At 45.3% G+C, this 26,680-nt stretch overlaps 1 pseudogene; it reads left to right on the forward strand.

The window, feature by feature from the left end:
* The first annotated feature begins 11,031 nt into the window (after positions 1 to 11,031).
* On the forward strand, positions 11,032 to 26,680 carry LOC110295598 (cytochrome c oxidase subunit 7A2-like, mitochondrial pseudogene; annotated as a pseudogene).

Raw genomic sequence — 26,680 nt, forward strand, 5'->3', positions numbered from 1 at the left:
GTCTCTGGAACTCAGCAGAAGAGAGGAGAAAACTTAGGTATATCTGTCTCCAAGCCAGCACTCCAGCACCTTGTCTCTAAGCCCTGTCTTATCCCCACTGACTGTGCTTCCTCCCTTACGCAGCTGAAGCCAGAGCTGGAATCTCTGGGTCTTTACTCACAGTTCACAGTGCTGTCCAGGTCCTCATGTGCATCCACCTACTTCCTCCAGGGTAAAACCTTTTATACATTTTCTTATCTCCTACTGTTTTCCCCTTTTGGTGTTATAACACGGAGGAACATTCTTCAGCAGGGTGCAGTGATTCACAACAGCCCAAGGCTTGCTCCTCAAGGGCTACACATGGCCTGAGCTCTGGTGGCCAGAGGGTTGCAGTGAGAGCAAAATTCCACTTGTGAGTCAACAGATGATCATTTAGAGGGCTGCATGCTAAAATTTAGGTGAAACATTTAAAGCACAGCAAGGAAGGATGGTACAAGAAAGTAAGGCCGGTGGGATGGAGAGATAATGTTTGAAAAAGCCACAGGGAAACATTTTTATAAGCTTACTGAAAAAACACTTCTCTACACAGAGACACAGACATAGACACAGATACAGACAGAGACAGAGACACAGACACAGACACAGACACAGACACAGACACAGACACACACACACACACACACAGACACAGACACAGACACAAAGACATAGACACAGACACAGACACAAACACAGCCACAAAGACAGACACACTTAAAGAGAATTACACTACCCAAGATGATATTGATCCCTCAGAAGAGCTGTTGACCAACAGCAAGCCCTGTGCCAGCCCTGGGAAGCTTCCCTTTGGGTTGTTGGTCAGGGGGATGTCCATGAGACCCCCCAGAGTAGTGTAGGCTATTGGCATTGCCATTGGTTGCTTCTCACAGCTTGAAGGTAAGACTCAACTGCTGGAGACATTACATCCTTCAGATAAAAGACCTGAACGTATTTAGTCTTGTCTGACTTGGAAGCCTCCTACTTAAGGACTGGGTCTTATGCTTTCCCAAGGTCAGTTCAAACTTCCCAGAAAGAAAAACAATCAATAGTCCTACTGAACTGTAAAGCATACAAATGAACAGCCTGGCAAAGGCAGCCTAGCCTGTATGGTGCAATAGTGACACCTATGTTGGGGTGATGGGCAGCCATCTAAATGTATCTAAGGCCCACGCACAAGGTGGGAGTTGACAATTGTAAATCGAGTCTATTCCCACCAGCTAGAAAGGCAGGGATTTTTGTGGTACTCACAGACCTCAGCCCCTGCAGCCCTGTTCTTTCTTGTACCTGCTGGTGAGGCTTCCCGCCAGGTCCTGCTGTATACAGCGTTCCCAGGACACACTAGCTTTACACACGAGCTGGCTGCTGTCTCTGCCATTAGGCCTTGCTTCTGCAGATCCTGACTGGGGTGTTCCTGGCCTCCAGATGAACGCCCCTCCCCAAAGCCTTGCACTGGTCACAGATGTTGGAAGCCCCCATCTGACCTTTGCTCTCCACTCAAGGCTCCGTCTGAGTCTCGAGCAGGAGTTTCACTCATGAGGCCTTGATGAGGTCAAGGCTTAACTTGCGGCCTGTGAGGAGGTGGAAAAATTCTGAGTGGTCCTTTTTATCATAGGTAATTCATTCTTTTGTGGAGAAAGCCAGTGAGGGGCTCAGAAGCCTGTGGTACTGGGCCAGTTACAGGGGTCCTGGGTACAGTCAGCAGTTCTGATGGGGAGTTTCTTGTTTGTTTGTTTTTTTTCTCAAGACAGGGTTTCTCTATGTAGTTTGAGCTATCCTGGAACTTGCTCTGTAGACCAGGCTGGCCTCCAACTCAGAGATCTGCCTGCCTCTGCCTCACAAGTGCTGGGATTAAAGGTGTATGCCACCACGCCTGGCTATAAAATTCAATCTTAGAACAGGAATTTAGCTAAGGAAGCCTAGGCACTCTCCAGGGACATGGTGGAGAGCTGGGCATAGAACCTGTGCACTGTCAACACGTTTCTGTTTGGAAATGTGTTTCCTTACATCACATGTCACACTCACATGTGTGGGGAGCACAACTCAGGGTTCAATTTTCTGTTGGCTTCTTCCCCAAAGACAAGCTTGCCCACTTGTTTCTATATACTAAGTTCATATTCTGTTCCTCTGGTCAAAGTTGTCCAGAACCCTTGCCCACCAAGGGACTCTCAGTCTTAGGCCTGGGCTTAACTTCATTAAAGGGCCACCCACTGTCCTTCTAGCGATTTGTGCTTTAGTCTGTAGAGGGTGCTGTGAACATTCCCATACACCCCATGCAACTTCTTAGCTCTGGGCTCTTTTCCTTCATGTTCTTCTCTGTCTCTGTCTCTCTCTCTGCCTCTCTCTCTTTCTCCCCCTCTCTCTTTGAGTGTGTGTGTGTGTGTGTGTGTGTGTGTGTGTGTGTGTGGTGTCTATGCATGGGTCTGGAGAACAGAGGTTGACACTGTCTTCTCACTCATTTTCCACAGTAGTCTTTGAGGCAGGATCTCTCATGCAGCCTGGGATTTACTGATTCTGGAATACTTGATGCTGAGCAGGTGTCAGGGATCTGCCTGGCTTTGTCCTTTAACTCCAATCCTGGGCGGCTGTCATGCTACATGGTGTCCCATTTTCCATGTTGGGAATGTGAACTCAAGTCTTCATGCCCGGTGACAAGCACTTTTCTGACTGTCTTTGTCCCACTTCATTCCTGGAGTTCTTCGAGGCTGTGTTTCTAAAAGGAGAAAAATGGTTTTCCTTGTCCTAGCTGTTTGAGAGCACCTCAGCACCTTCCAATTTCCATTTCCGTAACTGGGAACTTTAGTACCCCCCTGTTTTTTCCCCACAGCTAGCACATGATGTATGTTATTCTCTGACATTTTCTTCCCCGACTCAATATATCCTGCAGGGTTTCCCTCCAGCCTGCAGACTCACCAGTCATACAGGTTTTTCCTGAATTACTTGGCACTCGGCACACACACACACACACACACACACACACACACACACGTATATCATGTGTTTAAAGAGAGATCTGTGGGGGTAACTTTACATGCTGGAACAATGACCAGGCAAAGGTATTGGTGATTTTGTCAACTTTTCTATAGCAGCCTCCTTTCGCATACCCATCATTGAGGTGGGAAAATTCCCCCATATAAAGGGAGTCGAAAGCCTCAGACATTGAAAAGCCCATCTGATGAAGAAATCCAGTATCTCATGGACTTCCTTTGCCCAGATCATAAAGGTCTTTTGCGGGTACAGCAGTGAACTAGGAATGGGTCCCGTGAACACATCTGCGCATGTTGTGCAGAGCTCCCCACAGCTCTAAGAAGCTTTACACAATGGTGGGAGTTGTCCTTGTGGGGATTTGGGGCTATTAGGTAGGATCTGGGGCTAGACTTTTCACACACAAATATGTGTTCTATTGTCAGTGAAAGGAGGAAGTGTCAGGCAGGCCCCGTGTCCAGAGATTTAGCTCCTAATATAGTTGTGACCTTTGTACATGGGCCACGCGATCACAGCATCTCTGAAAGCCATGGGTGGGTTTTCTAGGAAAAACTTCGAGCAAGAAGGCCATGGAGCTCGGAGGCGTGACCTTTTGGAGACCGTGTCAGAACAGGCTATATGAAGGAAGTCCACTATAAACAATGCCACCAAATCCAATGGGGAGACAAGGGTAGAGTCATGTTGAGTACCAGTCATTGGAGGGGCTTCTGACTTGGGGCTTACTCAGATGCACCTACAACCTTCCTTAAGTGCCCTCAAGTTCCATTTGAAGGAGTAGGCCCATGGGTCATACTGTGGAACTTGTCCTCCACCCTTCAAGCTACAGTCCACGGAACAGGAAGAGACCCATGTAGGGCTCAGAGAGAAGGCCAGAGGAGGGGAGTGTCAGTGTCATGACCCACTGTCCTGAGTGAACTCTTTAAAAACCATGGGGGGATCTCAGAGGCTGTTTCAGGTTACAGACTCCTGCCACCCATGCCAAGCTCCCAGTACTCGGTCAGGGCCACAGGGTTAGAATCAGCTGGGTAGCTCTGGGTAATGGCACGCACTCTCTGATCCTCCGAGTACTTGAGCATGCCCACCAAGACACACACACACACACACACACACACACACACACACACACAGAGACCTCTGTCCCATACCAGGTGCCTCTCTGATAGGAGATAGAGATTTTTGGCTTTCCTTTAGCAAGCATGCATGGGTTTAGAGAAAGAGAGAGAGCCATGCTCCAAGCCCAAAGTCAGTTTAATTTTTAATAGAATTAGGACCACATAAAGACCATTTGCTACTTATGTCTGTAGAGGGCAAAAGGGACGAGATGGAGGTGGGCGGTGCCACTTGGCCAATTTACTCTTTTTCTTGGGACATTTCTCCTCTTGATGATTGTCTTTTCCTTCAGATATTGCATTTGTCTGGTGGTCTCTGGATCCTTTAGTTGGATGCTCTTATTCTCCTGGAAAGATAAAAACAATCCCCTACCCCAATCCTAACTCTGGGGAACTCCCCCCCTTTTTTTTTTGACATTATCTCTTTCCTAGGGCAAAAGGTTTTTGGCAATAGAAAAATTATTATCTTTCAATTAAAATTTAAAAAATTCTTTTGAAAATTTGAAACTAAATTTACTTTATTGGATAAATATACCTATTTTCCACTTTCTACACACACACACACACACACACACACACACACATACATACACACACATGTATATAAATATATGTATATATATGCATACATACATATATATATTCAAGATTTAAATATGTTTATTTGTAGGTCACATGGGGCATTCACTTTGAATTTCAGCCTACCTTTTGTAAGAGGCTTTTACATATAAATAATTACAATTTATATATGCCTGCCTCTGCCTTCCAAGTGCTCCTGTTAAAGGTGTGAACCACCACTATCTTGTTCAGTGTAACTACAGAATTTAGAAACCAACTAGCTTTTAGGATCCTCCTGTCTGCTGGGATTAAAGGCATGGCTACCACCTCCCTGCTCAAATATTTTATCTTAGCTCCAAATCTCTGTAACTCTTAGAGATTTAGAAAACAAGTTTGAACTGTAATAACCCTTTGAATTTACTTGAAACATTTCAAATTTCTTGCCTGTTTTAAGAATATTAAACAAAAAGAGTTTTTCCTCTTTTTATTTAAGAGGAAAATTCAAAAGCTGAGTCCAAGGTGGAGTGGGCCGCTTGCAATCCGCAGTCTGACATTCTAGCATGGAATTAAGACAGGTGATTTAAGGAGACCCATTTTTCATTTCATGCCAGCAAGGCAAGAATGCATTTGGTAAGTTAACTTAACTTAAGGTAGGGAGGTTGGTAACTTTGAAAGACCAACTCCTGTCATGTCCTGCTTATGGACAATCTGGACAGTCTGTGATTGTTCTTGGTAATACCATTTAATATTTTTCTCAGAAGCATTTTTTATTTTATGGTGGAATCCCACCCCTATCAGGAAAAGGAGTCAATGTAGAATCCGACCCCTTGGTTATGTAAAGCCCCTTGGCAAAGCCCCCTGGTTACGAAAAGTCTCTTGGAAAGTCCCTGAGAATAACCTTTGGCAGAACTCTTTAATGACGCACATTTGTACTTTCCTTACCCTGTTCCCCTTTACCCCTTCTCCTATAAAAGCCTGTGACAAATCTGGGCAAAGGGTCGAAGCTCATCTGCACCTTGATGAGTGCATGGGTTTCGACCCCAGAGGCCTCTGGTCCATGTGCTTGCTTGTTGCTGCTTTATAAAATCTTACTCTCTGCATCTTGAGTTCGGTCTCAGTGTCTTCTTGGGTGCGCGGCTGACCCGGGGCTTGAGTGAGTGCCTCCCTTTGGGAGTTTTGGAGTCTTTCAATATCAATGCCTTAAGCCTGATTTCATTATTCTATCGCATTAGCTTCCTCTTTTTTTTTTAACCACATTCACTACTGTAACTGAGAACCAGTCTCCAATATTGCTGTTGCCAAATCTCTCCAGTCTTGGGGGTAATTCTGTCCTGAGTTGCCCATGAGTTTAATACCTGCTTTGCATAGGGTGAATGTAAACCATAGAAAATGACCACTTCCCACAATCTCCTCAAATCTAATATTTCTACAGGATTCTGTTAACTTCTTCATAACCTTGGGGTTACTTGCTGTATCCTGGTAGACCTTGTATAGTAACTGGATAAACTAAGGTTGGTTTTCTAACAACCTTGGGCAGCTCCCATTCAGTTTCATTGTGTGGTGTCATGGTAAGGTCTCATCTAAATTCCTCTGTATGTATATGAATATTTTTTTAGTCTCATTTATCAGTCTTTTAAAGGTTTGTCTAAATTCCTCTTTCTTTGTCTGAATATTTTGCTCATATTCATTTACAAGTCTTTCTAAGGCTTGTCTAAATTTCTCTATGTCTGAATATTTTCCTCATTTTTATTTATATGTCTTTCTAACTTTCCTTATAAGACTTGTATCTTATCAATACACTTTTTATATTTTTCTTTTTCCTGTATCTCTAAAGATAGTTTTCTTTGAGCAGGTACAGAAAGCTACTTTGGCTATTAAGGATAAGATATGAAATACCAAAATGATAATAGTCATAAACAGTATTGAGTCAATTTCAGTTAGCTTTTTATTTCCTGCTTCCATTTTCATCTAAAGTATCACTATACAGGGTCCTAAAGCCTTCTATTATTATGGTACTTCCCATCCTTAACTCTCTCCTTAAGGACTTCCTAGGTGACTTACCAAACCTGATGGCATATCAGTGTGTCTGCAGCTGGGGAGTGCTTTTCCTGTCTTAGATCTTTGGAGTCATGCCACAAATTGGAGTGCCATTTTTTTAAATCTCTATTTTTAAAAATTGGATATTTTCTTTATTTACATTTCAAATATTATCCCCTTCCCAGGTCTCCCCTCTGGAAACCCCCTCACCCTCGGCCTCCCCCTGCCACTCACCCACTCCTGCCTTCCCACCCTGGCATTCCCCTACTCTGGGGTATCAAACCCCGTCAGGTCCAAGGGCCACTCCTCCCACTGATGTCCAACAGGTCATACTCTGCCACATATGTAGCCAGAGCCATGGGTCCCTCCATGTGTATTCTTTGGTTTGTGGTCCAGTCCCTGGGAGCTCTGGGTGGTCTGGCCGGTTGACACTATTGCTCCCCCGATGGGACTGCAAATCCCCTCAGTTCCTTCAGTCCCTTCTCCAAATCCTCCATCGGGGACCCTGTGTTCAATTCAATGGTTGACTGTAACCATCCACCTCCGTACTTGTCAGGCTCTGGCAAAGCCTCTCAGAAGACAGCTATATCAGGCTTCTGTCAGCAAGCACTTCTTGGCATCCACAATAGTGTCTGGGATAGATCCGCAGTTGGGGCAGTTTCTGGGTGGCCTTTCCTTCAGTCTCTGCTTCCACTTTGTCTCCATATTTCCTCCATTGAGTATTTTGTTCCCCCCTCTAAGAAGCACTGAAGCATCCACACTTTGGTTTTCCTTCTTCTTGAGCTTCATGTGGTCTGTGAATTGTATCTTGGGTATTCTGAACTTTTGGGCTAATATCCACTTATCAGTGAGTACATACTGTGTGTTCTTTTGTGATTGGGTTACCTCACTCAGGATGATATTTTCAAGTTTCACTCATTTGCCTGTGCATTTCATAAAGTCCTCTTTTGTTTTGTTTTGTTTTGTTTTTTTAAAGAGCAAAATTCCAAACGTTCAATTTACCAAATGAAGACAGAGGAGCCAAACACTTTGGTGGAAGCCTGCTAGCTCAGAGGTGCAGAGAAAGCACCTAGCTGATCCTCCTACTCTACCAACAACCCTGGAAGAGAAGGAAAACACTCCTTCTCTTTCTCCACACTGTCTTAAATACCCTTCAACTCAAAGACCATCCTTTCTTTTTCCCGGATTTTCTTATGTTCACTTCCTATCAACTGGTTGCTTGCTCTGCCTCTTGACCTGTTGTTCCCTTTATTTAGTTCTTGTTTACAGAAAGCTCGTGGGTTAAAGGTGTGTGTTAGGTTGAGCCACACCACAACTATTTGTTTACAGAAAACAGAAAGCTCTTGGGGTTAAAGGTATGTGCAATTGGCTAAGCCACACCAGAACAAGAAACAGGGTTGTCCAGTTCACAATCTCAGGGTTTGTAATATGACCAAATATCCTGAAACACATCTGTCCTTCATTACCCCACTTGAATAGAAGATGAAGTTCCAGACATGACTGTAGCTATGCACACAAGCCCCTCTACTCTGCTCACCCCCAGAGTGTCTGAGGATGCACAGCTAAATGCAAGCATAGACACAGAACTTCAAGGAGAGCAGTATAGATGGACTCCCACAACCACTCAGGTGAGTCCCTAACCTCTTCTCCATACTCCCTGGGTCTCCTTATCTCCTGTACTGGCTCAAATGAGAAACATCCCCCATACTCTTGGGCATTTGAACAGTAAGTCTCCAGTTGGTAGTGTTATTTGGGGGAGGTTTAAAGGGTGTGGCCTTGTTGGAGGAACTCCATTCCTGAGGGTGGGTTAGAGAGCCCAAGTCTCACCCTACTCTCAGTTTGCTCTCTCCACTTGGGGCTTACAGCTAAAGAAGTAATTCTCTTCCTTAGAATCCTCTTCCTGTCACCTTGCCTGCCGCTCGCTGCCATGTCTCCTTGCTATGATGGAGTCTTAACCCTCTGGAAAACCATAAGCTTAAATAAATGCTTCAATAAGTTGTTTTGGTCATGGTGTTTTATGATAGCAATAAAAAAGTTAATGGCTACTCCAGGTGACAACACCCAGCTCCTGACGAGCTAGTGGCCGCTGCAGTTTGATCTTGAGGTAGATCTGAGGCTATAGTTATGTCTTTGGCTTCAGAGGTTATTTTGGGGACTTCTAAGGATAGAGCTTTTTGGAAGAGTCTTTCTGTGGTAGAAGGTGGCCCAGCACTCTCTGGAGGACTGGGTCTGCTCAGTTGTGAGCCGAGTTAGGCAATGCCTGTCTCTTCAGGCAATGTCTGTCTCTTCAGGCAATGTCTGTCTCTTCAGGCAATGTCTGTCTCTTCAAGGGTGGGTGAAATATTTTCCTGCTGATCTTCAGAGTCTAGCATTTGTTTTTTTATGCTGAAGACATGAGGGGAGAAGGATGGTGAGAATCTAAGCTAATGTTGGAACCCCTGCCCTGGGACCTCCAACATAGACCACATCCAGCTACCTACCATTAAGAAGCAATGCTGTGTGCAGACACTGGGCTAGCAGCGTGAGTGTGTATGCTAAGCAAACCAAATATCAGAGAGACTAAAGGACAGACTAACATGGGTCAGTCATGGCAATTATGGCAGTTTCAGTGGTTGTAGACTGTTATATGGAGAGTTGTGATAATTCTCCCCCAACCCCTATTGTTAACTCTTGAGAACATCCAGCCACATTTGAGATCTGCCATTGTAGAGTTGGCTAAAAGGGCAAGTGGGGATAAGCAGTGGGAACCATCTATCTGGTCCTGGTGGCCAAGTTTAGTGTTAAGGAGCACAGCCATGCTACTCCTCTGTGGTGAAATTATTTATCCAAGAAGTGCATGGAACATCCCCAGATGGTACTATAACACTTTCATAGTGCCAGGCAGTGACATTTCTCCCCTCTATGGCACTTCCTCCCCTCATTCTGTACTGTTCTATTCTGTCTCCACTTAGCAGCTGAACACCCTACATTCTGGGAAACTCTAGGAGACCACTCACTGCTGCTATTTTGGAGGTGCCCATTGTCTTCCCTATTAAAGGAGTTAGTCATAATGAGCAGTCTTGAATTGATACCAGAGATTCCTAGCTCCATCTCCTGTGGAGTGAAGTTATTGGTGGAAAACAGTGGAGTGACTGGAAAGATGTATTCCTGAGTCCTAGCTATCATGTCCAAATTGACATGATAATGTATAGGAAGGCATGGCTTTTGTCAAGTACATGTATGTGCGGGTAAGTGCTGTGTGTCAGCCTTTCTGGGGTGTAGAAGGTGGTATGTGCGTAAGTTGTGGTGTGAATCTTGGCCTTTATCATCCTGTTAGGTTAGAAGATAAGATTCTAGATATAATTGGAAGTATAGACTGTTTGCCTGCAAAACCAGCATGTCTGAATTTACCTCCACATAGAAGATGAAGGCCCCTCAAAAGCTGGAGCTAAAGAAACACCGAAGGGACAGCCATGTTGGCATCTCAGAGGCATTGAGGGCTCATGGATAGCAGACAGTGTCATAGTAGTCCTGGATCCCATAGATGGCATCCAGGAGGGTTACTGTGTCAATGCCAGGGGCTAACTCATGAGTGACATGGCCAAGGCCCAAGCTCATACCCACCTACCTTGCCTGAATGTCTATAGATGTGTCTTCCAGATGTTGCTACAATTATGAGACCTTCTAGGCTTTAGGCTAAACACCAAAGTATTCGTTAATGATACACTGTCAGAGGAAGAAGGGGGAACCCCTATTTCCCATAGAGCGCACTGCTGTCTTCAAGATCATAGTAAGCAGAGGGAGTGGTCTGTGAGGGAGTCGGCCACACAAACAAACTTGCCCTGGAGCTTGTAGTAAGAGACGAGTGTGGACTGCTCTGTGCTCTTGGGAAGTGGGTCCACTTCTTCACCCTCATAATTGTGATCCAGTTCAGAAACAGCTGCTGCATGATAAACTACCTCACCACTGGCTGGACTTGATGCCATGCTGGACCACATTGGCAAATACCAGGTATTTGCTGTTACAGATCTGGAGAAGCCAGTAGCATCAAGAGAAAACTGATGTGGGGGCTTTGTGGCCTCCTTCAGCATATGATAGAAGAAGCCATACTCTGCTCTGGAGATGTGGAGATGAGTCTGGATACCCAGGATGGATGGTGCTCTGGTCTGGATGATAATTTTTGCATATTGAAGGGCTGTGACAAGAGCTCCACAGTAATCTCAGAGATGGTGGCTCTTGGGTTCCAAAAAATGGTGAGGACAGGGGCTGTAACACAGGAAGGATGTCTTGTTCCTTTATCCAGAAAATCCAAGATTGCTTCTTGCTTGCCAGCATCTCATTAAGGAACATGGAGTTCCTGGCCAAAGTCAGTGCACTGGATGGCTGCAGCTTCATCTCTGTGTTGTTCATCAGGAAGGTGTGTAGGACATTCAGCTCATGGGCACTGAGTTCAAAGAATACCTCTTCCTTGCCATTTTGGGCTCACTTCCAATGGGGCTCTCTTCCATGGTGGCTTGTGACACCAAGATGATGGTAGTTCACCACAGCACCAAGCTTATTTGTGCTACCTCCACGGCCTGGAGGAGGAGAGGCTGTGGGTAGTCTCCCAGAGTTCCTTGTCCCTAAGACACATCCTGTTCCTACCCTGGTACTGCAGCTGAAGCTAGAGTTGAAGTCTGTTGTTTTCTGCTTCTTGATCATCCAGGTCCTGTGAGAATCTGCTCATTCTTTGTTCTATCCACTAACCTCTCAGACTATTTTGTATCTACAAAAACTTCTAAGTGTCAGCGGGCAACCATTTCCTAGGACAACCACATCTCGATTCACAGAAGCCCAAGACTGTCCTCAAGGGCAGCAATGTGGTTGTGAGGCACTAGGAGCTAGACAGATCCCTGACAGACAGACAGATAGGGAAGGGCCACACATAGGTAATGAGGAAGGCAGACTTCTGGCTCCTTCCTCATCTTCTGACCCCAGACAAAGGCTTGTAGGTATTTCCTTTCTCCAGCAGGGACCTCTCTTCCTGACCCATCCAGGCTGGCAGGACATGTCCAAGGCTGGTCCTGAACATGTTTACCTGAAGCTTCAGGACTGCCAGCTCCCCTTTCTTTGTTTAAACTGACCAACCCAAAATGACTGGAAGGGGACTTTCCTGGCCTCCAACACCATTTAAAACCTTCATGGAACAAGTTCCCACTGTGCTTTTCAGAGCCTCTCTGTCTTCCTGCCTCTCTGTCTCTGTTTCTCTGTCTTTCTGCCCCTCTCTTGTCTTTCTCTCTCTGCTCCCCCTCTCTGTCTCCCTGCTTCTGTCTGTCTGTCTGTCTGACTGTCTGTTTCTCTTCACCCCTCTCTGTCTCTCTCCCTGTCTGTCTTTTTCTGTGTCTCTTTCCATTTCTCCTTCTGCCTCTCTGTCTTCATCTCTCTCTTTCTCTGTCATCTCTGTCTTTCTTTCTCCATGTGTCTCTTCACTTTTAACAGTTTGTATATGTTGCTGCCGGCTGTGTCTGGGATTTGCCCTACCTTTTAATTCTCTAATTATCAGTGAAAATGTCCCCAATCAAGATCCATAGATCATAGCACTTACTTCCTGGTGAGATAGAAAACTGAACTAACAGCAAAATCAGCCTTTGGGGTCTCTGGTAGTCTCTCTGATGAGTGTGCTTTGGAATTCAGTTTAGTCATTCAAGTGCTGACCCTGAGTCAAACTGCCTGGGTTCAAGTCCTGGGGCTGCACAACACTGAAGACTGTCTTGGGACCTTGGCCATATGGTTTAAACTCTGCTCACTAAAGAGTCCAGGGTTTCTGCACAGGATGGGTTTTTCTGCTATCCAGAGAATGCAACACATCATAACTGAGCATCAGCGTCTCCCAAGGCACATGGAGTTATCACCTAAGTAAGGTGCCTTGGGTGGCTCTGCTTCCAGATCCTCTATGTTAATCTGATAGGTGTTCATGGACCCTAGCCCATGACAACTCAAGTCCTAGAGTACCTGTGTCTGCCATTCAGGGTCCACCTGGGGCCACTTGTAGCATCAAGGTGGTACTCACCTGTCTCAGGGCCAAACAGTCCTTCAGCATCCCCACAGCTCTGGAACACAGCAGAGGAGAGAGTGAGTTTCCTTTCCTGCCTAGCATCTCAGAAGGCCTTGTCGCAAGGTTGTTTTTTTCCATCACCCAAGCTTCCTTGCTCTAGCTAAGGCCATAGCTGTAGCCTCTGGGTCCTTACTCAAGATTCGCAGGGCTGTCTAGGCCCCTGTGTGCATCATTTGTCATTTCCTCTTTCCTTGAAAATCTCTTAGTCTTTCCTATTCAGATAAAAGTATACATTCCCCTCTATTTTGGGTGTCATCCAAGTAGGGAAACATCCTTTCCCCCTAGGTGTATCCTGAGTCACAGTGCTAAAATGTGCTCCTCTCCTGGTAAGGCAGAGGACGATGCTGACAGCAGAACTACCTTTGATTTTAAAAATTAGTTCTTTGAGAATCTCACGAGGTGTACTGAACATATTCACCCCTCTTAGTGACACAAATGGTGTGGGACTAACCAAGTGTTTTCTCATTGGATTGAAGGCCTGCCCCACTGACATGGAAACCATACCTACCACCATTAAAGGGCCAGTGACATGTGGCTAGAAAGGTCAGAGGTCCTAGGGGAGAACCCCATGCTATCTACCACTCAGCTACACTCCTAATGACTTACCATTATACTCACAGACCGGAATGTGTTTTGCAGTAGATGATAATTAGCAGAGGCCCACATCTGGTCACATGCAGAGGAAAAAAAAGTACCACAGAGTTCTCAGAACTCCTGTTTGGTGCAACAAATTGTCTTTTTGGGGAATATGTTTTGAAATTTTGTGTAGACTTTCCAAGTCATCCTCGATTGAGGTGTGTGGGCATGGGTCCCGAGAAACCACAACCTGAAACTTCCTTAGTGTTGGATGTGAGAGTTGTCATGGGTGGGAGCTCTGTGTAACCTGAGAGTCATGGTGTTGGAAGAAGGTGCAGGGTCTCCTTGTCTGTTTGCTTTTCTGTGTTTCTACGTCCACAGTATGGGGCAGGGATGTCCACATTCACCCATTTAGTTCTTCAGGTTGCCTCATGTGCCTTGGGTAACGTCTCTCTGGATTGGGATCTTTCTCTCTCTCTTTCTCTCATGTGGTGAATGTGTGGGCATATGTTCATGTGTGTGAGTGTGTGCATGTGTGCGTGTGTGTATGTGTATGTGTATGCATGTGTGTGTGTACATGCAGGTGTGGGTACCCATAAATGTATGTGCTTCCTCCAATGTATCTGTGGGAGGTCAGAAGCAGATAGTGGGTGTGTTCCTCATTGACTCTACCTCATTTTTTTGAGATAAGCACTTTCACTGAGCCTGCAGCTCACTGACTCTACTAGACTGGCCAGACAGTGAGGCCATAACATCTGCCTCTCTTCTCTAACCCCACGTCAGTGAGGGAGTTACAGGCAAATATCACTGTGTCAAATTTTATGAAGGTTTGGGATCTGAACCTGGGCTTTCATGGTGTGGTAAGCATGCTACTGACTGAGCCATTGTCCCAGCTCTGGGTTCTTCAGGGCTGTGTTTCACATAAAGCCATGATGGAGGAGTCTGTTCCCTTTTCCCTCTGCTTTTCCTAAATGCCCTCCTACCCCACCTTCATGCAAAGATGGCTTTTTCTTCCTTTCTTTTTTCCTTCCTTCCTTCCTTCCTTCCTTCCTTCCTTCCTTCCTTCCTTCCTTCCTTCCTTCCTTCCTTCCTTCCTTCCTTCCTTCCTTTCTTCCTTCCTTCCTTCCTTCCTTTCTCATCTTTACAGAAAGTCATCTTACTATCATGTAATCTGTCATTTTTCCTCCTCCCATTTAATACCCACCTCTGGGTTTCCTTACCATCCCCAGACTTTCCTGACTCATAATTTTCCCCCATCACCTGGCACCAAGAACAACCATATCCCAGCTCATTGAAATGCTTATCCCCACAGAAGGAAAGTTGGTTATAGACAAAAGTGCAATGAAGCAACACACACACACACACACACACACACACACACACACACCCTTCTTGTGTGCTTTTATAGCTATGTCTTAGGGACATCTCTGAGGTGATGGACTGAGGTACTAGCATTTTTGTTAATTTCCCTATAGCTGCTACCTTCAGCATGTGAATCCCTCCTATCATACAGTTCCCCTGCAGTCTCCATGAGAGGGAGCCAAAGGCCTGAAAACCCAAATGATAGAGAAATCTACTATCCCAGTGGAGTTTTTTTGTCTTGACCATGTGGCCTTTTGGGAGATTTCTGTACACAAATGAGTGAAGCCCAAGGTCCTCCATCTGCTCCTAGGATTAAGTGTGCTAGGGTAGACACTGGGAGGACTTTTGTTTGAATCTGTGGGCCTTTGGGGCTGTTAGCCAGGTCCTGAGGCTGGGCTGTTTCACACTGGATTATAGGTTCTTCCTTCATAGTTGAAAGGAGGAGGCATCAGGCAGTCCCTGCTTTTGACTGTCCACTTTCTGACAGAATTGTGGCCATTGTTTGTCGGTTTTTCTGGATGCCATGGGAAAAGTTGAAGGTCTGGTGCAAGAAGACTGTGGAGTTTCCAGGTATAGCCATGTTGGGGACGTCTTCATAATCAGGGCTGTCCAGAAAGGTCACAATGACCCAGGCCACCAGATCTCATGGGACAGACACAGGCTCACTGGGCAGGGACATATAAAGTACTGACCTCCTGAAGGTACTCTGGCTGGGGAAGTTTTAGATGTGTCTATAAACTTCCTGAGATATCCCTTGCTCTCTGTCCTGCGAAGGACCACACTCTAAGGACCAGGACCAGGTCCACATAGAGACCAGTGAGAGGGCCAGAGGTGGGCAAGGGGGACTGGGTTAGTACCTCATCTTTAATGGTGTTATTGTTCTCAAGGAAGCTCTCCAAGACCCAAGGGGCTCCCTGGATGGTCCTGGTTGTATAGGTTGGTGCCAGTCTGCTCAGGCTCCTGATGCTTAGTCACTGCCAGGCAGAACCTGCAGGTAGAGAAGAAACCAGGGAGACGATAGCACCTTCTGAGCCCAGGGCAGAGGTGTAGGCAGTAGCTGTGCCTGTGACCCTCCAGGTCCTACTTGGGGCTGATAAAGAACAGATACTGAGGTAGAGTCTGTCCAAATCAGAAGGTGGCCTTACACTCCTGGGAACACTGCACCTGTTCAGCTGCAGGGACTGAACCTGGTGATGTCTTGTGTTCCTGGGGTTAGTGATGTTTTCCTCTCTGGTCTGCAGTGTATGGAAACTGCTTTGGGGGCCTAGAAGCATAAGGAGAAAAGGAGGAGCAACCTATTAATTTGTCTTTGGAACAGAATGGTTTTGCCCTGTGCAGGGTCCTCAACATTGACCAAGTCAACAGCTGCTGGAGTGTCTCGGGTTGTAGGTGCTGTTGCTGCCCCAATTGAATTCCTAATATTTGGCCAATGCCAGTGGTATCTGCTTGGAAGTGAAGAAGCTGAGTGGCTCTGGGCATGGGATTGCCTGTTAGCACTTTTCATGAACCATACTGTGGGCCAAGGATTTTAAAGTTGCCTCTTGCTCAGGAATGATTAACTGCTAGGCATTTGGAAGGCTTCTCATCATCATCTGCCATCCGAGGGCCAGAATGTCCATGAGTGATTCCATCCCATCCTTGAGTGCATGGTGACATACGACCAGATGTACATATGGACATGTACAAGACTGGAGGGTGGAAGGACATATAGACACATACAATAACAGGAGAACCTTCAGGCATTCTATCCTTCCTCTCTGGGCCTTCCCACCTGGTCCAGGTGGTAGCTGACTCCTTCCAGCCTTAGGGCAGCATCTGCCTGGCTTTGAAACTACTCTTTTTTTTTTTATAAAACTATTTTTTTATTACATCTTTTCCTCAATTACATTTTCAATGCTATCCCAAAAGTCCCCCATACCCTCCCCCCTACTTCCCTACCCACCCTTTCCCATTTTTTTTGGCCCTGGCGTTCCCCTGCATATAAAGTTTGCATGTCCAATGGGCCTCTCTTTCCAGTGATGGCCGACTAGGCCATCTTTTGATACATATGCAGCTAGAGTCAAGAGCTCCGGGGTACTGGTTAGTTCATAATGTTATGAAATTCATAACCAAATGGATGGACCTGGAGGGCATCATCCTGAGTGAGGTAACACAATCACAAAGGAACTCACACAATATGTACTCACTGATAAGTGGTTATTAGCCCAAAACTTAGGATACCCAAGATATAAGATACAGTTTGCTAAACACATGAAACTCGAGAAGAATGAAGACTGAAGTGTGGACACTATGCCCCTCCTTAGAATTGGGAACAGAACACCCATGGAAGGAGTTACAGAGACAAAGTTTGGAGCTGTGACGAAAGGATGGACCATCTAGAGGCTGCCATATCCAGAGATCCATCCCATGATCAGCATCCAAACGCTGACACCATTGCATTCACTAGCAAGAACATTATGAAACTAATCTTTAGGCAGCAGTTGCTTCAGTGGCTCCGGGGCTCTCGTTGGAGCTGCTAAAGAGCAGGTGCTTGGGCAGAATCTGTTTGAAGTAGAAAACCACCCAGTGTTCCTAGGACACTGTCTGCTCCAGTGTGTGTTGCATGATTTGGTATCTCAGGCTCCTGGGGTTGGTGGTGGTCTGTCTCCTCTTCAGTGTCTGGAAGCTGTAGAGACATGGGGGAAAATGAAGGGCAGGAGCCAAGTGTTGGAGCAGAAAGCTTTTCTCTATTCCAGGATGTCTCCAATGCAGACCACACTGTGGACAGCTTCTAGGGAGAAGCATTGCTTGGGCAGAGATTGCATTAGCAGTGTGGGTGGGAGGTGCAACAGATCCCCAAACAGAATGATAGGGAACAGTGTATGGGTCACTCCTGCCAACTGTGGATGTTTTAGGGCGAACTTTGGCTGTCTGCTAGAGAGCTGTACTCTAGGGTGTTTGCTAGAGTGTTTTTAACATTGGAGAAGGGGCAGCCATGTTGCCACAGGCCTGGGGTTTACTAGATGTGGTCTTGGTGGCCTTGTTCTATTAGTGGATCTGATTCCAAAATCAGACCCATGTCATTCTTCTGAGCTGACATATTTATTCAAGCAATACACCAATCATCCTAGATGTTATTGGAAAGTATCTTAATGTGCTAGACAGCAGGATCTTATCCTCACAGGCACTGACTGAGTCTCTATCACATACATATCAAGCCAAGGCTAGGGCACACTCTCACCCCCACATACAGGGTTACCCTAGGGCTAAGTTTGCTGCCAACAATTCTCAGGGGCACATGTTTTATGTTGCCTGGTAGCAGGTTGAAAGGATAACCTTGGTTTCTTCAGAGTCCTATCCCTCTGGTCTCTGTGCAATGAAGATGATAATGAGAAGCAGCTTAATGCCTGGAGAAGTCTGTGTTGAGCATCAGCTGCCCCACCCCATCCAGGTTGATGGAGTAATGCATTAGGTGTGTGTGGATGTTGCCATGCAGTTTTGTGTGCAGAAACGTGCCTTAGGGAAGCCATATTGAAGGCTGCCCATCATTAAGTTATGAATATGGAATCTCATTAGCCTTTTGATGCAGGCATTTATTGTTATAAACTTCCCTCTTAGGATTGCCTTCATTGTATGCTGTAGATTTTGTTATGTTGTATTTTCATTTTCATACAATTCTAGGGATTTGAAAAATTCCCTCTTGATTTTTCCCTTGACCCAATTTTCACTTAGCAGTGTGTTGTTTAGTTTTCAAGAGTCTGTGTCCTTTCTGCTGTTTATGTTTGTGCTGATATCCAGCTTTATTCCTTTGTGGTGAGATAGGATGCCTGGTCTTCCTGTACTTGTCGAGACTTGTTTTGTGTCGCAATACGGGACTTATTTTAGAGAAAGTTCCATGGCTGCTGAGAAGAGTGTGTATTCTTTGGTCTTCGGATGGGGTTTTCTGTAGGTGTCATTTAGATCATTTGGTTTATGATGTCATTTAACCCCAGAGTTTCCTTATTTCTTTTTTCGTCAGGATGACCTGCCTTTTGTCAGGAGTAGGGTATTGAAGTCACTCACTCTCACTGTGGTAGGGTCTGTGGTTTTAGATACAGTAGTGTCTCTTTTATGAACTTGGTGCCCTTGATTTGGTTCACAAAATGATGTTATAATTATAACATCATCTCAGTGGGTTTTTTTTCCGTCAGTGAGTATGAAATGTCTTTCTCTAGCTCTTCTGATCAATTCTGGTTTGAGACAGATTTGTAAAATATTAGAATAACTACTTCTACTTGTTTCTTTGTTCCATTTGTTTAAAATACCCTTTTCTTTCCATCCCTTTACCCTAAGACAATCTGTCATTGATGTAAGCTGTGTTTCTTGGAGACAACAAAAAAGATGACTCTGTATTAGTCTAAGGAATTATTAATCATTATCCAATTCTGCTGCCTAGCTTCCATTACTTTATGGTAAAATTGGTACATCTTTTATGAAATATGTATGAGCTTATAAGCTACATATAAATAAAAGCCCTACTCCAACTTGAAAAGCAAAGTTAGTAGTCTCTCTCAAAAAAAAAAAATAAAAAGATCCTGTTTTCTCTTTTCTGATCCAATCTGCCAGTCTGTGTTTGGGGGTTTGAGACCATTACTATTGAGAGTTTCTATTGAACACTGTTTCTTAACTCCTATTGTTTTGGGATGGCATTTTTTTAGATTTCTTTTGGTTGGCTGTTCTGGAATTATTTATTCTTTGTGTCCTCTTGGGTATTGTACTGGCTATTTTTGTGTCAACTTGACACAGCTGGAGTTATCACAGAGAAAGGAGCTTCAGTTGAGGAAATGCCTCCATGAGATCCAACTGTAAGGCATTTTCTCAATTAGTGATCAAGGGGGAAAGGCCCCTTGTGGGTGGGACCATCCCTGGGCTGGAGGTCTTGGGTTCTATAAGAGAGCAGGCTGAGCAAGCCAGGGGAGGCAAGCCAGTAAAGAACATCCCTCCATGGCCTCTGTATCAGCTCCTGCTCCCTGACCTGTCTAAGTTCCAGTCCTGACTTCCTTTGGTGATGAACAGCAGCATGGAAGTGTAAGCCGAATAAACCCTTTCCTCCCCAACTTGCTTCTTGGTCATGATGTATGTGCAGGAATAGAAACCCTGACTAAGACAGGTATGTTTAATCTTTTCTTCAGACCAAAGTAGTTATTCTAATGTTTCCCATAGAGCTGGCTCAGTAGACATAAATTCCCAATATCTGTTTTTCTTTGTCCTTCCAATTATGACTGATACTTTTGCTGACATCTGTGGTCTTTTATAACTTGTACAACATCAACAGATCCTTCTGGCTTTCAAAGTCTCTATTGAGACTTGTTACTGTTATGAATCTGCCTTTATATGTAACTTGATCTTTCTCCCTTGCAGCTTGTAATACCCATAATTTGTTTTGTACTCCCAGTGTTCTGCTTATTATGCACTATGGGAGGTTTCTCTTATGGTCCTGTCTACTTGATGCCATATATGCCTCTTGCACCTCAATTTAGCACCTCTTTCCTTGGATTTGAGAAAATTTCTTCTATGATTTTGCTAAAAAAAGTACTTTCAATGCTTTGACCTGAGTCCCTTCTTCTATGCCAATGATTTATCTATTTGGTCTTTTCATGCAGTCCTAGATTTCCTCAATGTTTAGCCCCCTTCTAAGATTTAACATTTTCCTCCAGTGGGCGATTTCTTCTATATCTTCCTGATCTGAAATTCTCTATTCTCTTTGATCCATCCAATCCCTTGTTGAGGTTTCCCTCAGAACTCTTTGACTTCCTAGTTTTTCAAGTTTTTGGCTTTTCTCAGAGATTCTACCTCTTTATTAAGATCTGTGGCAATATCTTGAAATGTCTTCATTATTTTATTAAACTGTGTATTGGTCTTTATTCAAACATTTATTCATATTCTCTTTTGTTGGGAGCCAAAACTAAATTCTTTATAATAATCCAAGTGAACTACCAAGTCTTAAGACATAAAGTTGGACCTCCTCCCCAGGCTAAGTCCAGATGAAGGTCACCAACAATTACCACAAGATGACGCCAGACCTGACTGATGCAAACATCATAACCACAAGATGAACTTTTAGATATCATGCCTCCCCTTGTAGTCACCAAGGAAAATTACCACTGCCCCCTCCCCTGCCCTTCTACGTAAGGGTTATTTCCCCTTTTTGTATAAAAACTGCAAGTTTTGCTGAACACAATGAGATCTTGACAAGATTCAGATTTGGCTCTGTGTTATTTCTGTGCTTGGTCTCCTTTCTCTCTCACCCCCATTTGGTTTTAGGAGGAGTCCCCTTGAGACCCACAAATAACTGGACCTGCTGGACGGGTCACTCTTTGAGTTGCTTGAACATATTTACAATCACTATTTTGAAGTCATTGTCTTGTGCATCAGCAAAATTTTTCAGGGAAAACTCTAATGAAGATGCTAATGTCTGGATCAGAATAACTGTCTTGGTTATTCAGCTTTGTGTTTGAGATCTGGGTTTTAGAGTAAATTAGTGCTGGCATTTCATAGTATGGATATATGGTCTTAATTTTGTTAACTGAGTGGTTGGATTTTTGTTTGCTGTTATCCAAACGTATCAGGTTGCAAGCAGTTGGTATTCGGGTTTGAAGCCACTCTGGTGTTTCAGGTCAGATCCCACAGGTCCTGGAGGTGAGTGGTGGGTGGATGACTGGGGGAAGGGGGCTGCCTCTGGGATCTCTAACTGTTAGGGCTCTGCCTCAGAATCCATGGGTCTTGGAGCAGAGTGATGATTGGGGTGGCCAATAGGTTCAGGGGCTTCTTACATGGCATTCTGACTCAGACTGTATTCGGTCCATGTTGGCATGCTGGCATGCTGAGTCCAGGAGAGAACTGGCTTGAGAAGTCTACAGTGGGATTGCATGTCAGACTCGGGAGGTTCTCAAGCTGAATGGTGGTTTGGGTGACTGAGAGGCTTAGCAATGCTTCTTTTGGGGAAGCAGCCTCTCAATGAGGAACACAGTGTGCCTGGCCAAAGATGTGTCTTGGATGGCTGCAGCTTCAACTCCTCCATGTTCATCAGGAAGATGTGCTCAGCTTTCAGCTCCCAGGTGTTCAGTCTAGAACATCAGTTTCTTGCTATTCAGGGTCCATTTGGGGCACTCTGTCATGGATGTCTGTAGTTGTGCCAGCCAAGAGGCTCTGAATATAGCATCAGGGAGGAGAGGAGAGGAGGGGAGGGGAGGGGAGGGGAGGAGAGTAGAGTAGAGGACTTGGTGTTTTCCCTTTCAAGCTAGCACCAGGGTGTGTTTTCCCCTGTGTCTCACCATTTTTCTATTTCATAAGCTTCCTATGCTCCCTTTAGCAGAAGGCAGAACCGGGGTCCCTGAGTCCCCATATCTGGTCCCCAAACTGTCCAGGCTGCTTTGTGTACCTGATGATAATCTTTTGCCTTTCAAAGTCTTAGGTCTCACTTACCTACAAACACACCCTCCTTTTGCTCTTCAACTGGGTTTTCTCAATTGGGAATTTCTCTTTTTAGTAAGAAGTACCATGAGTCATGGCAGTCCAAGGCTAGGTCTTCCAAGAGCTAAAAATGTGGTTATGACTTGGTGTGGCAGAGGGGTGTGCTAATACCAGAGCTTCCTTCTGATGGAACACATTATCTTTTTAGGGATCACATTTTAAAGTTTAGTGTAGACTTTCAAAATTTGGTTCCTAGGTTCATGTCCTGATAAACCACAAAATAAATCCCCTCTTTGGTGCTGGCTGTGAGTCTTGTCACAGGTGACAGCTCTGTATAATCAGGGAGTCACCGTGTTGGAAGGAAGTGTGAGGTTCCCTTTTCTGTTTTCTTTGGCATAAAGGCCCAGGGTAGAAAAGCTCACATCCATATCTGCTTTTCAGGTTGCTTAGAACAATTTCTATACATCTTGGGTGACATTGGGTGACATCTTCTCAGCTCCAGAGCTCTTCTGTGTTTTACTTTATTTTCCTCTTTAGTGTGTGCAAAGGATGCCTCTGTGTGTGTGTGTGTGTGTGTGCATGCATGTTTGTGAGTATGCATATGTATGTGATGTATGTATGTGTATAAGAAAGTGCATGTGTGCATCCATGTGTGTGCATGTATGCATGTGTGTATGGGTGTGCATGTGTATGTGTGTGTGCATGCATGCATATGTGTGTGTATTCCTATGGTGGTCAGAGGTGGATATTAGGTGTGTTTCTTATTCCTTACCCTATTTTTGAGACAAGTTTTCTCACAGTACCTAGGTCTCACTGAGTCTGACAAATGGGATGGCCACTGCGCTCCTGGGATCCACCTATTTACTCTCTTTCCCAGCAGAGCAGTTATAAACATTTGCTGCATCACACAATTTCTCATGAGTATTTGATGGGTTTGTGAACTCAGCTCCTCATGCTTACATGGCAAGCCCTGGAGAACACCTAGATGTCTTCTACCTTCTGTTCCTGGAAAGATGGCTTTTTATTCCAATCTCACCTCATATAAAAGTTACTTTACTATATATATATATATATATATATATATATATATATATATATATTACTCTCTATCATCTTTTCTCCTACTTAATATACCTTACAGGGTTCCACAGAGTGACCTAATCCATGCTTTCTTTATCACCTGGCACCACAGTACAGCTGGGCTCTAGCTTGTAGAACTGTTCCTTCAGACAGATGGGAAGACAGTTGTCTACAAACTGTTGCTGTTGCAGATAAGAATAATAACGCAACAAATGAGTTAGCATAGTCTTTCCTGTGTTTCTAGAGAGCTCCCAGGGTGAACCCTGGACATTGGATTAGTGGTCAAAGTGTGAAGGTGTTGGTACTTTGTTAGGTTTCCCACAGCGGCTTCCTTAGGTAGACCCATCATTCAAGTGGGACAGTTCCCCAATAGTCATGTTGAGAGGAAGCTGAAAGCCTCAGGTATTTAAGAGATCTGATACGAAAATTCATGTTGCAGTGGATCCCATGGAAACACATCCGAGCCTGTGTGGCCCACACCCTCCTTTGCTGCTAAGAAGCTGCATACTTGGGTGGAAGCAAAGGATTTATTGTTTGTCCTTGTGGGGTTATGGGGTTCCTAGACAGAAGCTGGGTCAGACTCTTCACATAGGATTGTATGCTCCATGTTATCTAAAGGGAGAGCCTCAGGCAGACCCTGTCCTCAGGGATCCATTGACCAACATAGTTGTGGTCATTGTATGTGGGTATTATGGGATGCCATAGAGTCCCAGATGTGGCTAAGTTGTGGACACTCTCAGAGTGGTGCTTATATAAGAAATTCATTGTCACTCAGGCTACCAAATCCTGTGGGCAAAACAGAAAATCAGTGAGCAGGGCAGTGCTGAGTACAGACCCCTGAGATATTCTGGCTTGGGTCATTTTTATGTATTTCTACAAACTCTCCAAAATGCCCCCTGTTCCAATTAAAAGGGGTAGGCCCATCTGTCATGACCCCGTAAGTTTCCCTTTACCCTCCAGTCCACGAACAGGTCCAGAAAGAGGCTAGTGACAAAGCCAAAGGTGGAGAGGGAGGCTAGGTCAGAACCTCATCTCCAATGTTGTCATTCTCAGGGTTCTCAAAGAGCACAGCAGAATCCCAGGGAAGGTTCTGGTTGTTTAAGTTGAATATTGGTCAACTCAGACTCACGATACTTAGTCACCACTGGGAAGAACCTGCAGGCAGAGATGAAACCAGGGTGCCTGAGCACTCTCAGGAGACACCCTCAGGGCTGAGGATGGGGAAGTTGGTGCTGCCGTGAATAAGCTGTGATTATCTCCTAGCAGTGTGCTGGACTTCTCATCGGCATCCAAGGCCTGGAGCCCCCTGAGCTCATCCTCTTCTTTCCATGTGTAAGTCAACACCCAGAGGTATGGCTTCAAAAGGGAAGCTTGGACAGACACAGGAAATCACCGAGGAGTGTCCAGCATTTCCTTCTCTGATTCTTTGGTGCTACCCACCTGCCGAGATTGCAGCCTACTCCTTCCATGATAGAGGAGGACCTGCTTCCCCTGGAGTGGATTTGTAGGTGGCAGATTCGTCTGTGACTTCAGATACCCTTTTAGGGCTCCTAAAGGGCAGGTAGTGGGGTAGAGTCTGTCCAAAGTAGAAGATAGCCTGATGCTCCCAAGGATACTTCTGCCTGCATGGGTGTGAGCTGGACCCCATAGCACCTTCTGCTGTCAGTGTTGATGATGTTTTTCCTACCTGCTCTGCAGTTTCCTGAAGCTGTCCCCAGTGCCTATAGGCATGAAGGTGGAAGGAGGGTGAGAATCAAGCTTTGGATCTGCCACTTCTTCCCTTTGACATAAGATAAACAGCAGAGACCACATCTACAGCCAGTCCATGAGGAAGCAGTGCTGGGCTCATGCGCTTGCTTAGCAGGGTAGTCATGGAGAGTAAGTAAGCAAAACCCAGTAGAGCTAGAGGACATCCCATTGTAGTCATGGGGACTGCAGACCTCAGTTTCAGTGTGATCCAGGCTGGGGTGTGCAGCTTTAGTACAACTGTTTGCTGTGGCTTTAACCTTGAAGAAAGGGCAGCCCATGTTTCTGTAGGCTTGAAGTCTGTCATTTAGGCTGACGGGTCATAGTGATCTTAAGGCCTGTATGACACCTACCTGGCCCTACTCTGTTATGAGATTTGACATCCTTCCTTGTACTTTGAGGTAAGTGTGACCTAATCCATGTGACCAGTGTGACCAGTTACACAGTGTATAGACTTCTGGGAGACCTCGGTTCTTGCACACACAATGGGTCACTGCCAACAGTCATGGTTTTCCTAGATACTGACTTGACTTCCATGATGGTAAATCCCTTACCCATGGCATTGTTTGACATAGGAGCAGCCTTGTACCTGTTGCTGATGCCAGAAAGTTTTGTCAGGGTCCCACTCAAAGGTCCATTTGGGTCTCTGCACTCTTCACTCCATAGAAAGGGGTGGTTCTAGAGGCCTGGCCTATGACTTGGATCTGTGAGTGGGTGAAAGGACTCTGAGAGGGCCTTGCTGTAATAGGTAGTAATTGTCTTGGGCTCCCCAGATTGGAAGCTCTTAGAAGAAATTTGGAGATAGGGACATAGTAAACAGCTCAGGGGTTTGTCACTGGGCCTGTCCCAGGATGTGACCAGCAGTGGGCACAGAGGAGGAACTAGGCAAAGGGAAGCATAGGTGCCCCCCAGGGATATGTGGGTGGGATTGCACTACAGAATCTGAGTATTACAGACACTTCATGGTTCTGCATTTATGAGTGTTTTCTTATGTCACATGCCCTATTCACAAGTGTCCAAATACAGCCTATTTACTCACAAGAGGCCCAGCTTTCATTGTAGATCCTTTTGACCAGTTAAACGATTTCACTCAGGGCTGAAGAGATGGCTCAGTGGTTAAGAGCACTGACTGCTCTTCCAAAGGTCCTGAGTTCAATTCCCACCATCCATGTGGTGGCTCACAACCATCTGTAATGAGATCTGATGCCCTCTTCTGGTGTGTCTGAAGACAGCAACAATGTACTCACATACATAAAGATTTCACTCTCGCCTTTTCTAGGGTGGTTGCACAGGCGGTGGCGGTGCAAAGACAGCCTCAGCCAACGTGTACTATAAGTTTAGTAGGTCCACACAGAAGTTGGCTAGAGCTTGGGCTTCGAAAGTCTGTACTCTGCAGGGGTTACAGCTGGTTTCCATGGAAACACCACCTATCATATTTGCAACACCAACCAAACCGACCTCCAGTGCAACAGCATATGATTATGCTGGGAAGAACAAATTTCCAGAGTTGCAGAAGTTCTTCCAGAAGGCTGATGGCATGCCCGTTCACCTGAAAGGAGGCCTTCCGGACCAAATGCTTTACCAGACCACTATGGCTCTGACAATGGGAGGGACCGTCTACTGCCTGATCATCCTCTACATGGCCTTGCATCCCAGAAACTTGCTTGCCTGTGGAGGGCTGGTTCACTTTGTGTCACAAACCCTTTGA

The sequence above is a fragment of the Mus caroli genome, unplaced genomic scaffold (genome assembly GCF_978045245.1).
Source record: "Mus caroli unplaced genomic scaffold, Mus_caroli_1 scaffold_7, whole genome shotgun sequence".
Lineage (NCBI taxonomy): Eukaryota > Metazoa > Chordata > Mammalia > Rodentia > Muridae > Mus > Mus caroli.